Raw genomic sequence first — 14,970 nt, 5'->3', positions numbered from 1 at the left:
CGATTCTACTCACTCTCCACCCTCTGAGAGAAAAACTTTCTCCTAGCATCTCCTCTGTACTTGCTTCCCAGCACCTTAAACCTGTGTCCGCTCGTAGCGACCATTTCAGTCCTGGGAAATAGCCCACGAGGATCCACCCTATCTATTCCTCTCAGCATTTTATAAACCTCTATCAGGTCGCCTCTCAACCTTCGTCTCTCCAGGGAGAAGAGACCTAGCTCCTTCAACCTATCTTCATAAGGCATGCCTCCCAATCCAGGCAACATCCTTGTAAATCTCCTCTGCACCCTCTCAATAGCTTCCACATCCTTTCTGTAGTGAGGCGACCCGAACTGCGCACAGTACTCCAAGTGGAGTCTGACTAGGGTCTTATAAAGTTGCAGCATTACCTCCCGACTCCTAAACTCAATCCCTCGATTAATGAAGGCCAGAACACCATCCGCCTTCTTGACCACATCCTCCACCTGCCAGGCCGATTTAAGAGTCCTGTGGACTCAGAACCCAAGATCCTTCTGCTCTTCAACTCAGCCAAGACTCCTACCCTTGATATTGTACTCCTGCATCCCATTGGTCTTGCCAAAATGGACCACTACATATTTATCCGCGTTGAAGTCCATCTGCCATTTCTCCGCCCAGTCTTGCATCCTATCTATGTCCCGCTGCAACTTCTGACATCCCTCCAGACTATACACAACACCACCAACCTTCGTATCGTCGGCGAACTTACTAACCCATCCCTCCACTTCCTCATCCAGGTCATTTATGAAAATGGCAAACAGCAAGGGTCCTAGAACAGTTTTTGGGGGAAAGGGGAAGCCAAATAACAGTTTGTGTACTCCAGGTAAAAGTCACGACTGTTTCACAGTTACCGTTTAGTTGTTTTATCATCACTGTGAACAGTAGTAGCAGAGAACGCTTTCGATCCATCGATCTCTGGATTATGGGCCCAGCACGCTTCTGCTGCGCCAGTCTGCTACGGCAAAGATTCGACTTGCTCCCAATGAATGTAGTCAGGCAGATTTTCACTCCTGTATCGTTTAATCGGAACATCAGTGTGAGGAGGTATCACTGCATCACACCGAGATTACAATAGACAGAGAAAAACACACAATAGCAGCGTGAGAGACTGCTTGGACACATGGAACGATTTAAGCCATTTGACTGTGTTCGGAATTCCCTGAGAAAATAATGGAAATCTGTGTTTGATGAACTTACAGCATTGGGTTTATTACAGATGTTTTTTCTTTAGCTGCAAGATGATGAAAATACCTGGATCATCTCAACAAATAGTCGAGATATTTGTGGGGAATCTCGAAATGTTTCCATCTTTGGAGATTATCCACTGTGAAGGGAAAGGCAAAACTGGATGTTGCGACGGGCACAATTGCAAACACCAGTGGAAAAGAACCAAGGCTCGCGCTGGGAATTGAACCCAGGATCATCCTACTTACTAGGCAGGCGCTTTAACCAACTGAGCCACAGAGCCTGTCACTGCTGTGGGTGGGCTCAGCGAAACGCTGGAAATACGTTCCAGATCTGGTGATATTTGTGAAAAAGGAGATACTGCCAGAATTGGAACGTACCTGTGAACTATCCGACTAAATATTGAACGGTTTAACGTGAGCTGGGTCCACTTACTGTTTTCAGACACACATTTGGTGTAAAATTAGAGATGTGATTCACACACACAGTTTTCTGCTCTGAAGGCAGCTGTGTTCCTTCTGTCGCACGAAGTGATTTAAAAAGGAAAATACTTTATTCATACGGGATATGTGTGTCACTGGCCCGGGAAGCATTTATTGTCCAAATTAATTTTCTTTGAGTAATTGGCGATGAATTTATTCTGGAGACACTGCAGTCCATGTGATGTATGTACACATAGGCTGCAGTTAGGGAGGGAGTTCCGGGATTGTGAGCCAGCCATGGGAACGGTGATATGTTTCCAAGTCCGGATGACGTGTGTCTCGGAGTGGAACTTACAGGTGGTCATTGTCCCTCTGCATCTGCTGCCCTTGTGCTGAGAGATTTCTTGGGTTTGGATGGTTCCTCGCGAAGGAGAAAATCAGCATCAGAATTGGGATTTGAACCGAGGGCTCGAGAGAAGACTGTGACCGAAACAGAGCACCTCAGGCAGATCAGTGATCCTGACTGCTTGACCCAAAGTGCAAAATCTGTCCACGAATCGAATTGAATTCCATTTTTGTAACATTTACACTTCAAACTCGATACGTTTTTTCCCCATTTTTGAACCCCAGCCAGAGGCCTGTATCTGAGTCCCATCCTTCCCCAAGCCGCCGGGGGGTGAGGAGCTTCTCATTGCTGCATTGCTCTGTTTGCTCAAATCAACAAAGACCCAATTTCCGCCCTACCTGTTCCTTACAGGAAGGTGTTGAGAGTGTCAGATCTGAGCAATGTGAAGTATCCAATTGGAGAGTTACATCCTGGCCACAGGAATATCTCTCCACAGCTGCTTTCGGAGCTGCTGAATATTTCCAGCATTTCCTCTTTCTGATTTTGTGTCTTCATTACAGGAGTTCATTTACTGACAACACAAAACTTGTCTCTCGGGCCCAGCTCCAGACACAGCTTTTCTGTGATCTTCAAACGGACAAGTTCACTCTTCACTTTCCTACACACATGCTTTAAAATCGGCTGCTCTCACACTCAGCACCCTGCGGCATCGCCTTCAAACCTCACCCCACCCTTCAACCGCCCACCAGGGCCTCAGAGGTACAAGTACTTCTTAGGAATTGACAAAAACAAGAATATTACAGTGTTTGTGAGGGCATATAAAAGGTTAATCCACACTCACAAAGAGACTGATTATGTGAGAATCGCTCTCTCCCTCTATCTCTGTCTTTCTCTCTCTCTCTCTCTCTCTCTCACACACACACACACCCACACACACACACACACACACACACACCACCGCCGCGGTAAATGGTGAAACGTCTCATCAATAATAAAAAAAATCTGGAATTAAAAGTCTAATGACCATGAATCGAGTGTCTTAAAATAACACAGCTGGTTCACTAATGTCCTTTAAGGAATGATTTTTGCCCTGGTCTGGATCTAAATGTGACCCCCGACACCCAGCAACTTTGGTGACTCTAAGCTGCCCTCTGAGGTGACCTGTCATCCGCTCAGTTCAAGGACAATTTAGGATGGACAATAATTGCGGGCCCAGCCAGCGACACCCACATCTCAGGAATGAATGAAGAAATTAATCGGAGATTTCAAATGAGGGGATATAGAAAGTCAGTTGCATTTCCAAAGATTGTCAGATACAGAATGAATTTTGAAACTATGTTTTAGTTCCGGAAGTTGACTTGTACAGGCACATTTTAACTGATAGAATCAGAAAGATCCCAATTCTTATTGAACGGCAGATAATGCAAAACACAGTCTGAATACAGACAGATGCACCCGAGAAAGAATTCCTGTGTGTCTCTCGCCCGGAAAACATTTGTTGCCCCAAATTAATTATTTTTCGAGAATTTTTTTTGCAGGGAATTCATTCTTGAGCCACTGCAGTCCATGTGGTGTCTGTACTGATACATTGCTTTTCGGGAAGGAGTTCCAGGATTGTCAGCCAGCCGCAGAAACGGTGATACATTTCAGAGACAGGATGGAATGTGTCTCGGAATGGAACTTGCCGGAGGTCGCTGTTCCTGAGCCCCTGCAACCATTGTAATTCCGGGGGAGATATTTCGCGGGTGTGGATGGGGTCTGGAACAGGGAGGGAAAAAAAAAAGCAATGTCAGGAGTGGGATTTGAACCCACGCCTCCAGAGGAGACTGCGATTTAAACGCAGCGCCTTAGACCGCTCGGTCATCCTGACGACCTGAGGCTAGGTATGAATCCGCACAAGTCGATTTGAATTCCATCTTCATTGTCATTACAACAAAAACTCGATGTGCCTTTTCCCCCATTTTTGAACCCAACCTGGAGTCCTGTCTCTCTGACCCATCCTTCCCCAAGCCGCCGGGGGGTGAGGAGCTTCTCATTGCTGCATTGCTCTGTTTGCTCAAATCAACAAAGACCCAATTCCCGCCCTTCCTGTTCCTTACAGGAAGGTGTTGAGAGTGTCAGATCTGAGCAATGTGAAGTATCCAATTGGAGAGTTACATCCTGGCGACAGGAATATCTCTCCACAGCTGCTTTCGGAGCTGCTGAATATTTGCAGGATTTTCTGTTTCTGATTTTGTTCCTTCATTACAGGAGTTCATTTACTGACAACCCAAAACTTGTCTCCAGTGCGCAGCTCCAGGCACAGCTTTTCTGTGATCTTCTCACAGACAAGTTCACTCTTCAGTTTCCGACACGCATTCTTTAAAATCGACTGTTTCACACTCAGCATCCTGAGGCATTGGCTTCAAACATCACCCACCCATTACTGCACCCCCCCAACACCCACCTCCCACTCCCAGGGTCACAGGGGTACAAGTGTTTTTCAATTAGAGTTCAGAGGTGCAAGGGGCTCACTATGTTTATGAGGGAATAGAAGGGATTAATCCACAATCACAAACAGACTGAAAATGACTTCATCTCTCTCTTACACACACACTCACATGCATCCTCACACATCCACCACACGGCAGATGCTGAAATTCGGGATCAATAAAAATGTTTGGAATTAATGATCTTGAGTCGATTGTCGCAGAAAAAAGAAACAGCTGATTAACTGATTTTTTTTGCGGACGGAATTCTTACCCAGTCTGGCCTGGATGTTATTCTGGATCAACAACAACGTGTTTGACTCTGACCTACCCTCAAAGCACGGGTCTCTAGGGACTCTTGTTCGAATCCCAACACAGCAGCTGGTGGGGTTTGAATTCAATACAAAATATGTGGAATGAAGATCCTATTTATGCTTTCATCCATTGTCAATTACCGGCATAACCATCTGGTTCATCAAAGCCCTTTGTGGAACGAAATCTGACGTCCTTTCCGGTTTGGCCTCCGTGTGACTCCAGAGCAATAGCAATGTGGTTGACTCTCAACTACACTCGGGCCACTGTGATTGGGCAATAAATGCTGGCCAGCCAGTGACGCCCATAAATGAATACAAAAAATTATATAATTGCGGATTAACCTGCATATTTTATTTTTGGAATAATAATCAAATTCAAGTGAACCTGCCGTGACCCCTCTCTGAGGCAGCATTTCCTTTATGCTGCTGTTGCTTCTTTTAGCGATTACCTCCAATACAAGGGTCATGGGTGGAGAGGAGACTCATAATGTTAAAATGGCGGCGCGGGCTCGTTGGGCCGAAGGGTCTGTTTCCCGTGCTGTGTTGTCCTTTGTTCTTTGTTCCTCAGAACCTTCTCTTCTCCAACTAGACCAGTCGCAGTGTGTCAAACCATTCTCAATAAATACAATTCTTCATCAGTTGAACCATTCTGGTGAAACATTTCTGCCACCTTCTGAATTCTTTGATAATATTCTTATAAATTGCTCTGTAGAAAATGGAAACAGTATCCACTTGAAACTGAACCCAATTTAAATGCAGGTTTAACACAGCTTCTGCTATTTTGTCCTCAGTGCCCCATTGATTAAAAAAAAAGACGCAGAGCACCGTCTGATTTATTATGATCACTCTCGTCACCGCCCTGTGTACAGTTCTGGTCACCCTATTAGAGAAAGGATATTATTCAACTAGAAAGAGCGCAGAAAAAATTGACTAAAATGCTACCAAGTCTTGATGGTTTGAGTTACAAGAAGAGACTGGAAAGGCAAGGAATTTTTCTCTGGACTTAGGGGTGATCTTCTTGAGGTCTACAAAATAATAAGGGTCATTGATCAGCGAGATAGTCCATATCTTCTCGAAATTGTAGGGGAGTCTGAAACTGGAGGGCATACGTTTAAGCTGATAGGGGTGAGATACAAAAGGGTGCAGAGGGGCATTTTTATTTTTTACGGATGGTGATTGTCTGGAACAAGCTGCCAGAGGTAGCAGTAGAAGTGAGTATAACTTTAGTTTTTAAAAGCGTTTGGACAGTTACATGTGTAAGATGGCTATCGAGGGATATGGGCCAAACGCGGGCAATTGGGGCTAGCTTAGTGGGTAAAAAAGGACAAGTTGGGCTGAAGGGCCTTTTTTCATGCTGTAAACCTCTATGATCATCCCTGTCAACTTGGAAGATATATGTAGATATTTGCCTCTTTAGAACTGTACCATGTAGTTTATGTTTTGAACCTGGGTTCTTCCTTCAAAACGAATCAATTCACATTTTGATGCATTTACTTTAATCTGCCTGATTAAAAATTTCCGTGCTTTTGGAAGTTTATGTAAACCGCATGAACAGTATTATCTTTAGCAAGACTCTCGGTTACAATTTCAAAATACCCAAGACAGTTCAAAAAACATTGTTACCTTAATAAATCGGAAGTTGGAAAGTTATTTCCAGTCTCTTCGCAATTACACTGATCATGTCTTTCAGTATCCTTAGATGCATGGCACCCAGTCCTAGCGTGGAATCAAACACGGGTAGCCTCTCCAAACCTCCTCTTCATTGAGTTAATTACGTCTGGAGTGGAATACCGAACAGTTTCACAAAGATTCACTTCCTGCTCAGTGGAACGCCCGAGACACAGTTAAAATATAATCGATTCAAAACCAAACTGTGACCCCTCCTCCCCCTCCCGCCCACCTCCCCCACCGCCCCCGCACCTCCTCCCCCCACAGCATTGTCAGACCTCAATTTCTTTCTGACCAAAATACAACTGAACACACGATGCAAGAATCCCTGACGCGACAAGCAATGGACAGCCCTGATTGATTCATTGAGATAAGTTTACAGTCTGGTTCCGTGGGTGAACATTCTTGAAAACTTTTGATTTGCAGCATGAAGAAAATTGTCGGGATGTGTTGCTGGATTTCAAACCTGATCTGGAGACATGTAAATCCCGCCATCTAAAACGCCACGTGGTTTTTTTTGCAAATAAACAACCAACATTTGGAACCAAAACTGGCAACAAATGAGGGCTCGTCCGGGATTTGAACCCGGGACCTCTCACAACTCCATACAGTGCAACCCCCGAAGCGAGAATCATACCACTAGACCAACGAGCCGTCAGTGCGCTAATTTTTCAGCGAATAAACTTCTATTAACTAGCTATCCTTTCAGGCTGTCATTTGAAAGGAACATTGAAGAAAAACACAGCAGATTCAGGGGGAAATGCGACCCTCTTTGTCTTAGACCCTGAATATTCAACAGGATGTTCAATGTTGGGATTGTAGCTTCTCTCAGCGAAAGAAATTCCCATCACATCAGTTCAAGGATTGTTGTGAAGAACAGATGAGCAAAGTATAGAAGACCAATGCGGAAAAGTGTGAGGTGATTCACGTTGGTAAGAGTAACAGGAATACAGAATATAGGGCGAATGCAAGTGTCGACAAGCAGAGAGATCTCGGTGTACATGTGCATAGATCCCTGAAAGTTGGCACCCAGGTTGACATGGTTGTTAAGAAGGCGTACGGTGTGTTAGCTTTTATTGGTAGAGGGATTGAATTTCGGAGCCGTGAGGTCATGTTGCAACTGTACAAAACTCTGGTGTGGCCGCACGAGGAGTATTGCGTACAGTTCTGGTCGCTGCATTATAAGAAAGATGTGGAAGCATTGGAAAAGGTGCAGAGGTAGTTTACCAGGATGTTGCCTGGTATGGTGGGAAGGTCTTATGAGGAAAGGCTGAGGGACTTGAGGTTGTTTTCGTTAGAGAGAAGAAGGTTAAGAGGTGACCTAATTGAGGCATACAAGATGACCAGAGGGTTAGATAGGGTGGACAGTGAGAGCCTTTTTCCTCGGATGGTGATGGCTAACACGAGGGGACATAGCTTTAAATTGAGGGGTGATAATTATAGGACGGATGTCAGAGGTAGGTTCTTTGCTCAGAGGATAGTAAGGGCGTGGAATTCCCTGCCTGCAGCAGTTGTGGACTCGCCAACTTTCAGGGCGTTCCAATGGTCAGTTGGATAGGCATATGGATAACATTGGAATAGTTTAGGTTCGAGGGTCACTAGATTTGTTCCAGCGGTCGGCCCAACATCGAGGGCCAATGGGCATGTACTGCGACGCAATTTTCGAAGATCTGCGGTTGTCCAGCTGGGGAAGACTGCACTCGCCTCGTTCCATTCTTACCTTTCTGGTCAGTGGCACAATATCACCCGCAATGGTCACTCTTCTCCCTCCTGTGTTGTTACCTCCCGAATCTTTGAAGGATCTAACCTTGGTTCCCTCCTATTTCTAGACCTCACCTCTCGGTGTTATAATCTGAAGAACAGTGTTAGTTTTCACACGTAAGCTGATATTACCCAGTTCCAGCTCACCATCAGCTCTCAGAACCAATCCCTCTTATTAAATTATTAGATTGCTTATCCAGCAGCTTGTACTCGATAAGCAGATAATTCCCCGTTAAACATCTGGAAGGTCAAAGGTCCCACCACAAATTCCATTCCCAGTCAATGACTCCATCACTCTCCCTGGTCACTGTCGAGGCCGAAACAAACTCATATAACCTTGGCACATCATTGCACCTGGAAATGAGATTCTGACCACACATCTGTTCCTGCACCAAGGCCACCTGTTTCCAGCTGTGTAACTTCACACATTGTTGATAATACCTGATCTCAACTGTACCTGAAACCCTCATCCATGTTTTTGTTACCTCTGAACTTGCTGATTCAAATACCCTCCTCCTGCAGATTTTGTTCCCTGAAGGACATTCGTAAACTGCATGAGGTTTTATAAAAATGGACAATTAATTCAGGGTTTGTCTTGAATTAAAATTTCACCATCTGCCCTTTTGGGTTTTGAACCCAGCTTCCCAGAGTATTACCCAGGATCTCTGGATTACTTGTCCACTGCCTCCCCCAAACACTGCCAGGAATGGGATTTGAATACTTGCCTTTTCCATTACCCTCATGAAAATCTCGATCAAGTTCATTACCTATGGGATTATTGAGGGGCTTTCCTTAATTATTGTGTATCAGCACAGGTGGGTGTTTTTTTTCCCCCTCGGGTAATTATTTGGAGAATATTACATATTGAACAACAAAGAACAACACAGCACAGGAAACAGGCCCTTCGGCCCAACAATTAAACTGATATTAAACTGATTGGACTGATTCTTACAGCCATTTCTGAAGAGGTGTCTTTACCGTTTGCAATTCTCCACTCATTTGGCACCACCCATATAACGAGCTGGGTTAGAAATTGCCTCCATTGCCACTGCAATTTCCACCCTTATTTCCCTCAGTATCCATCGATCCGTCTCTTCCAGTCACCAGAACACAGCAATTAAGAACAGACATTGCGCCTGGCACGTTGACTCTGTTCTACCATTCAATTCGATCATGAGACATTTATTTATTTGTCTTCATTGCCAGTCAGTGAAAACACAGTCACAATATGAAAAAAAAACAAGAACAGCAACAACAACATCAGGCAACACACATATAGAAATCACACTATGTTTCTGATAAGTGTTTTTCTTTAACCCTACAGTGCAGAAAGAGGCCCTTCAGCCCATCCAGTCTGCACCGACCACAATCCTATCCAGGTCCTACCCCCATATCCCTACATTTTTTACCCGCTAATCCCTCGAACCTTCGCATCTCAGGACACTAAGGGGAAATTTTAGCACAGCCAATCAGCCTAACCCACACATTTTTGGCCTGTTGGAGGAAACCGGCGAATCCGGAGGAAACCCACGCAGACACGTGGAGAATGTGCAAACTCCTCTAATTGAAGCCAGGTCCCTGAAGCTGTGCAGCAGCAGTGCGAACCATTATGCTACCGTGCTGCCCCGATAACCGTCCGTGGACGGTCATTTGTCTGTGGCCGGTTAGCTCAGTTGGTTAGAGCCTGGTGCTAATAACGCCAAGGTCGCGGGTTCGATCCCCGTACGGGCCAGTTTCCCTTTTCCCTCAAACTGAACGGTATTGGGCGGCACGGTAGTCCATGCTGAAATTGTCTCTGAATGTCCTGAGATGTCTTGGGATGAGGGGCAAATACGTAGGGATATAGGGGTAGGGCTGGGGTGGAATTGTGGTCAGTGCGTACTCGATGGGCCAAATGGCCTCTTTATGCACTGTCGGGTTTCTACGATTCGATGAAATGTTCGAAAAGTCACTCCACTTTCAGCTTTCACAACAAATTCAGGCAAAGTGTTTGAAATACCAACAATTCTATGCGGGGAAAATAAACTGTGAGTTTGAAGACATGAACCAAATTTCTGCAGTTTATACTGACATCCACCCAAAATACATTATCTATGAATACATCATTTTCCAAGCTTGGGTTGTAAGGCCCTGTATCAGAGAATAGGATAGTGTAGAAGCGGCCCTTTGGCCCGTCGAATCTACAGTGATGCACGAAATGCCCTGGCCTGCCCAACTAATCCCACTCGCCAACACTCGGCCCATTGAGCAGAAAGCAGGCTCAGTGCCACAGACTGAAAGGAGGTTTTAGTTCACATGTGCAGCATGGTCGGCGGAGGCTCAGAGGGCTGAAGGGCTGCTCCTATGCTGTAATTTTCTCTCTTCTCTGATATTTAAAGAGTACACATTGATTTACACAGCCAGAGACTGACAATTAGAGGATGAACCCCACAGACAGTTGCAGAGACTGATAGGTAAAAGTAAACCCAGTCCCTCATATAGTGACCGAGAAGGACAGTTACAACATTAATCCCAAAATGACAGAGCATCGCAGGGAGGGAATGAACCCCGCAGTCACTCTCAGCTCCCACTAACTGGCAAATACACATCGAGTGCCCAACAGTACCACGGACAGAGTGACTCCATCAGTCACATAGAAAACCAGGCAATTACGATTCAATACAACGTGAACAAAAGTGATAGAGAAGGAAAATGGGAAGTGTGGTGAGAAAGAGATAGAGGAACAAATCTGTATGCAGATCATGGATAACAGATACAGTATTAATTCCATTCTCTCACAGACAGACGTGGAGTTGCCGACGTGGGACAGGGGGAGGCACATTAAGTAGCAGCAGGACACCAGGTTAAAGTCCAACAGATTTATTTGGTAAGATGAGCTTTTGGAGCGCCGCTCCTTAACCTGATGAGGAAGATGAAAACATAATGAAACAATTGACTAAGTGGTCACAAAAAAACACTGGCCAGCAGGATTAAGGAAAATCCCAGGGCTGATTGTACATACATAACGAGCAAGAGGGCAGCCAGGGAGAGGGTCGGCCCACTCAAGGGCAACGAAGAGAATCTATGCATGGAGCTAGAGTAAATGGGTGAAGTATTAAATGAGAACTTTGCGTCAGTGTTGACTGAAAATGACGTGTATGATGATGAGTCTGGGGAAGGATGTGCAGGTGGTTTGAGTCATGGTGAAATCAAAACGGAGAAGGTATTGGTGCCCTTGAGAAATATTAAGGTCGGTAAGATAGGTCTGATGGGATATACCCCAAATACTGAGAGAGACAAGGGAGGAAATTGTTGGAGCCTGAGAGAAATCATTGCATTCTGCCTGGGTACAGAGGAGGTCCCAGATGATTGGAGAATCGCCTATGTTATTCCTTTGTTGAAGAAGGATAACACCAACAATCCAGGTAATTACAGGCCGGTGAGCCTTCCATCAATGGTCGGGGAATTATTGGAGAGAATTCGTCGAGACAGGGTATTTCCCACTTGGAAATGAGTGGACATATTAGTGAGAAACAACATGGTTTTGTAAAGGGGAGCTCTTGTCTCACGAACATGATCGAGTGTTTCAAGGAAGTGACGAAGATGGTTGATGAGAATAGGACGGTGAATGGTGTCTTCATGGACTCTCTTCATAGCTCAAATTCTCTATCCCAGGCAACGATCTGGTCCCTGGTAAATGGACACTGCACCCTCTCCAGTGCAATCATATCCTTACTGTAGTGATTTGACCGGAACTGCACACTGTCCTCCAGCGGTGGCCTCACCAAAATATTGTCCAGCTTGAACTGAACCTTCCTGCTCTTACAATCGTGCATTAATATTCCATTCCTCACGGTGCATGAATCTTCACAACTCACAGACTCAAAGGGACTTCCAATATTGGAAAACATTGGAGGTTTCCTTTGTATTTTCAGGGATCTGGGAATCAGTGGATCATCCAAAAATAGAACTGAAAAATATGAAATCACAGCATTTATTGGCATTGTGCTAATATCAGGGTAATATTCCACGTGTTGACTCCGTGGCATCGCCACATCAAAGGTGAGCGAAAATGCTGATGAATTGAACGAACGTTGATCTCAGGTTACCAAAAGTGTCCGTACAAATGTAAAGATTTCCATTTTCGAAAGTTTCAATTCTTCACAGTCTTTTATTTTTGCCGTACAATTTGACATAATAAAATTATAATAAACTCCCCGTCGGGGAATTGAACCCCGGTCTCCCGCGTGACAGGCGGGGATACTAACCACTATACTAACGAGGAGATGCTCCGTCAAACGACGAAACGCATTCTACACTTGCCACTTACTCTTCTAGAGGGATAACTCAGTTCTGACGAGATCAGTTATTTTCCCCAATACGGAGAACCATTTCATGCAGCAAACAGCTAACTAAGACTTTTGGATTAGCAGGAAAGAGAATGAGATGGATGCATGAAGAAAACACACAAATCAGGTGGAGACAGAAAGGTGTGTTTGCCGTTCATATCAAACCGCATGTTCTTTTTAATTTTGGAGGAAAGGCGGGGTCTTGAAGTCTGAACATTCTGGACAATCTCAGCTGGTCTCTCTCCACAGATGATGTCAGACACACATCTGGTATAAAGTATCCGCCTTCAGGATTTAATTGACATACATAGTTTTCTAATCTGAAGTCAGATGTTCCCCGACTCCGACACAGATGATTTTTCAAAATGTTATTTTCACGGGATGTTGCTGTCGCGGACTGGGCCAGCATTCCTTATCTAGTATTAATTGGGTGGTAAGTTCTTTCTTGAGCCACTGCAGTCCATATGGTGTATGTACACACACTGTGCTGTTAGGGAGGGTGTTCCAGGATTGTGAGACAGCCACAGAAACGGCGATATATTTCCAAGTCAGGATGGTGTGTGTCTCTCGGAGTGGAACTTGCAGGTGGTCCTTGTTTCTCTGCATCTGCTGCCCTTGTGCTTCCAGCTGAAAGATTTCGCGGATTTGGATGGTGCCTCGATACGGAAAAATCACCGTCAGGATTGGGATTTCAGAGAAATGTGATGCCTGAAAACATCGTCTTAAACTTTCCGGCCATTCTGATCAACTCACTCAACGAACACCCGGCCTGCGCAAATCGATTTGAATTCCATCTTCATCCTCATTATATTTAAAACGTGTCTCTATCCATTTTTCAAACGCAGCCAGAGTCCTGGACCTGAGTCCCATCCTACAACCCCAGAGCTGGACAAATACAGACAGAATTCCAAACTCAGAGACAGTTCTGACAACGGCCGAGTTTCCCTACCCTTGTGTTCTTGATAAAAGGCAAAAACAAGTGTGTGCAGAGCAGAGTGGCGCAGCAGAAGTGTTCTGGGCCCATAACCCCAAAGATAATGGATTAAAGCCACCCTTTGCTATGATATTCGCGTTCACATCCAAGTGGGGCACTTGGCTGCTGCCCCAGGGGTTATCCTGGTTTCGTTGGCAGTAAATGTGCACCCTCTTGTTGATTTGTGTCACCTTGGGCGGCAGGTTTCTCTCAGTTGGTCGGGCACCTTATTCAGCACGGGTTTCATTCCCGCCTTTGGACGGAGATGAGGAGACATTTCTTCACCCAAAGAGCCTGTGGAGTTCATTCGCACAGGAAGTAGCTGATGCCAAAACATTGAATGGATTCAAGAAGCGGATAGATTTAGCACTTGTGACGAATGGGGTCAAAGGATATGGGGAGAAAGCAGAATTAGACTGCTGATTGGACGATCAGCCATGATCGTGATGAATAGCAGAGAAAGATCGAAGGGCCAAATGGCCGCCTCCCGCTCCTGTCTTCTATGTTTCTATGTAATATCGAGGTTATTTATGAAGGCCGCGTTCTCAGCCTTGCTCCTGGCCTGAGGTGTGAATCCTCCTTTAAATCACCGCCAGTCAGTTCTCCTCTTTGATGACACCGAGATTTATCTGGGACTGTGGAGTTTGCTTTGATTTTATAAGCAATGGACACATCAGATCCCTGAAACATCGCTCCGATATAAAACTGTGGAAAGAAATATAAACTGAGGCTGTAAACATGGAATATTCCTAAAATATCATTTAAATCATGCTTTTGAAATTGATCATTTCGGGAATATTATCCAGAAATAAAATCCAGGAACCAACTGCACAAAGGCTCCAGACGCTTGACGTGATTTGAACACGAAACTTTCATAATATGGGAGTAAGTCCCGCTATCGTTACCCCACAAGCACATGCCGTGTCGCTGCTATACAGACCTGATTTTCCCCATTAAACTGAGTCATTTCAGTTCATTCTTTTTGGGGCTGTTTCTGGAGGTGTTACTGAGTCAGGAATGTAGGAACTGGACCGTAGTTTTTTTTTGTAGGTAACAGCAGTTTTCCCATGAAATGTTCTGGTGTCTGGGAGTCAGCGGAGAGAACTGGATTGGATTGAGGATTGGCTGACTGACAGGGAGCAGAGGGTCGGGATAAATGGGGAAAAATGGATCCTTCTTAGGCTGGCGAATTGTAACAAGCGGGGTGCCACAGGGGCCAGGCCTCGGATCTCAACTCTTTCCAATCTATATCAATGATCTGCAAGCAGGGACAGAGTGTAACACAACAACATTTACGAATAATACACAATTTGTGGGAAAGCAGGCGGTGAAGAGGATGTAAAAATATTCCAGATGGATCTAGATATACTCGGAGAATTGGATAGCTTTCGGCAGATGGAGTTCAATGTGGATAAATGCGAAAGGCAAATTATTATCCTTCTGGAAAGCAGTTTCAAAATCTGTCTGGGCAGAGGGATCTGGCTGTC

The 14,970-nt window shown here is 45.0% G+C and overlaps 5 non-coding genes across 5 annotated transcripts; 1 reads left to right on the top strand and 4 right to left on the bottom strand.

Moving 5' to 3' along the window:
* Positions 1-1,410: 1,410 nt before the first annotated feature.
* On the bottom strand, positions 1,411-1,486 carry trnat-agu (transfer RNA threonine (anticodon AGU)). Its single transcript has one exon. It is a non-coding gene; the product is annotated as a tRNA-Thr (tRNA).
* Positions 1,487-3,758: 2,272 nt separating this feature from the next.
* On the bottom strand, positions 3,759-3,841 carry trnal-uaa (transfer RNA leucine (anticodon UAA)). The gene has a single exon. It is a non-coding gene; the product is annotated as a tRNA-Leu (tRNA).
* A 3,144-nt stretch (positions 3,842-6,985) lies between these two features.
* On the bottom strand, positions 6,986-7,075 carry trnap-cgg (transfer RNA proline (anticodon CGG)). Its single transcript is given in 2 exon segments — positions 6,986-7,021; positions 7,040-7,075. It is a non-coding gene; the product is annotated as a tRNA-Pro (tRNA).
* Positions 7,076-9,840: 2,765 nt separating this feature from the next.
* On the top strand, positions 9,841-9,914 carry trnai-aau (transfer RNA isoleucine (anticodon AAU)). Its single transcript has one exon. It is a non-coding gene; the product is annotated as a tRNA-Ile (tRNA).
* A 2,460-nt stretch (positions 9,915-12,374) lies between these two features.
* Positions 12,375-12,446, bottom strand: trnad-guc (transfer RNA aspartic acid (anticodon GUC)). Its single transcript has one exon. It is a non-coding gene; the product is annotated as a tRNA-Asp (tRNA).
* Positions 12,447-14,970: the final 2,524 nt, after the last annotated feature.

Source organism: Carcharhinus amblyrhynchos, unplaced genomic scaffold (assembly GCF_965287045.1).
Source record: "Carcharhinus amblyrhynchos unplaced genomic scaffold, sCarAmb.v2.hapA scaffold_42, whole genome shotgun sequence".
NCBI classification, from domain to species: domain Eukaryota; kingdom Metazoa; phylum Chordata; class Chondrichthyes; order Carcharhiniformes; family Carcharhinidae; genus Carcharhinus; species Carcharhinus amblyrhynchos.
Note: the sequence above shows the minus strand (reverse complement) of the source record. Positions and strands in the feature narration are given on the sequence as shown.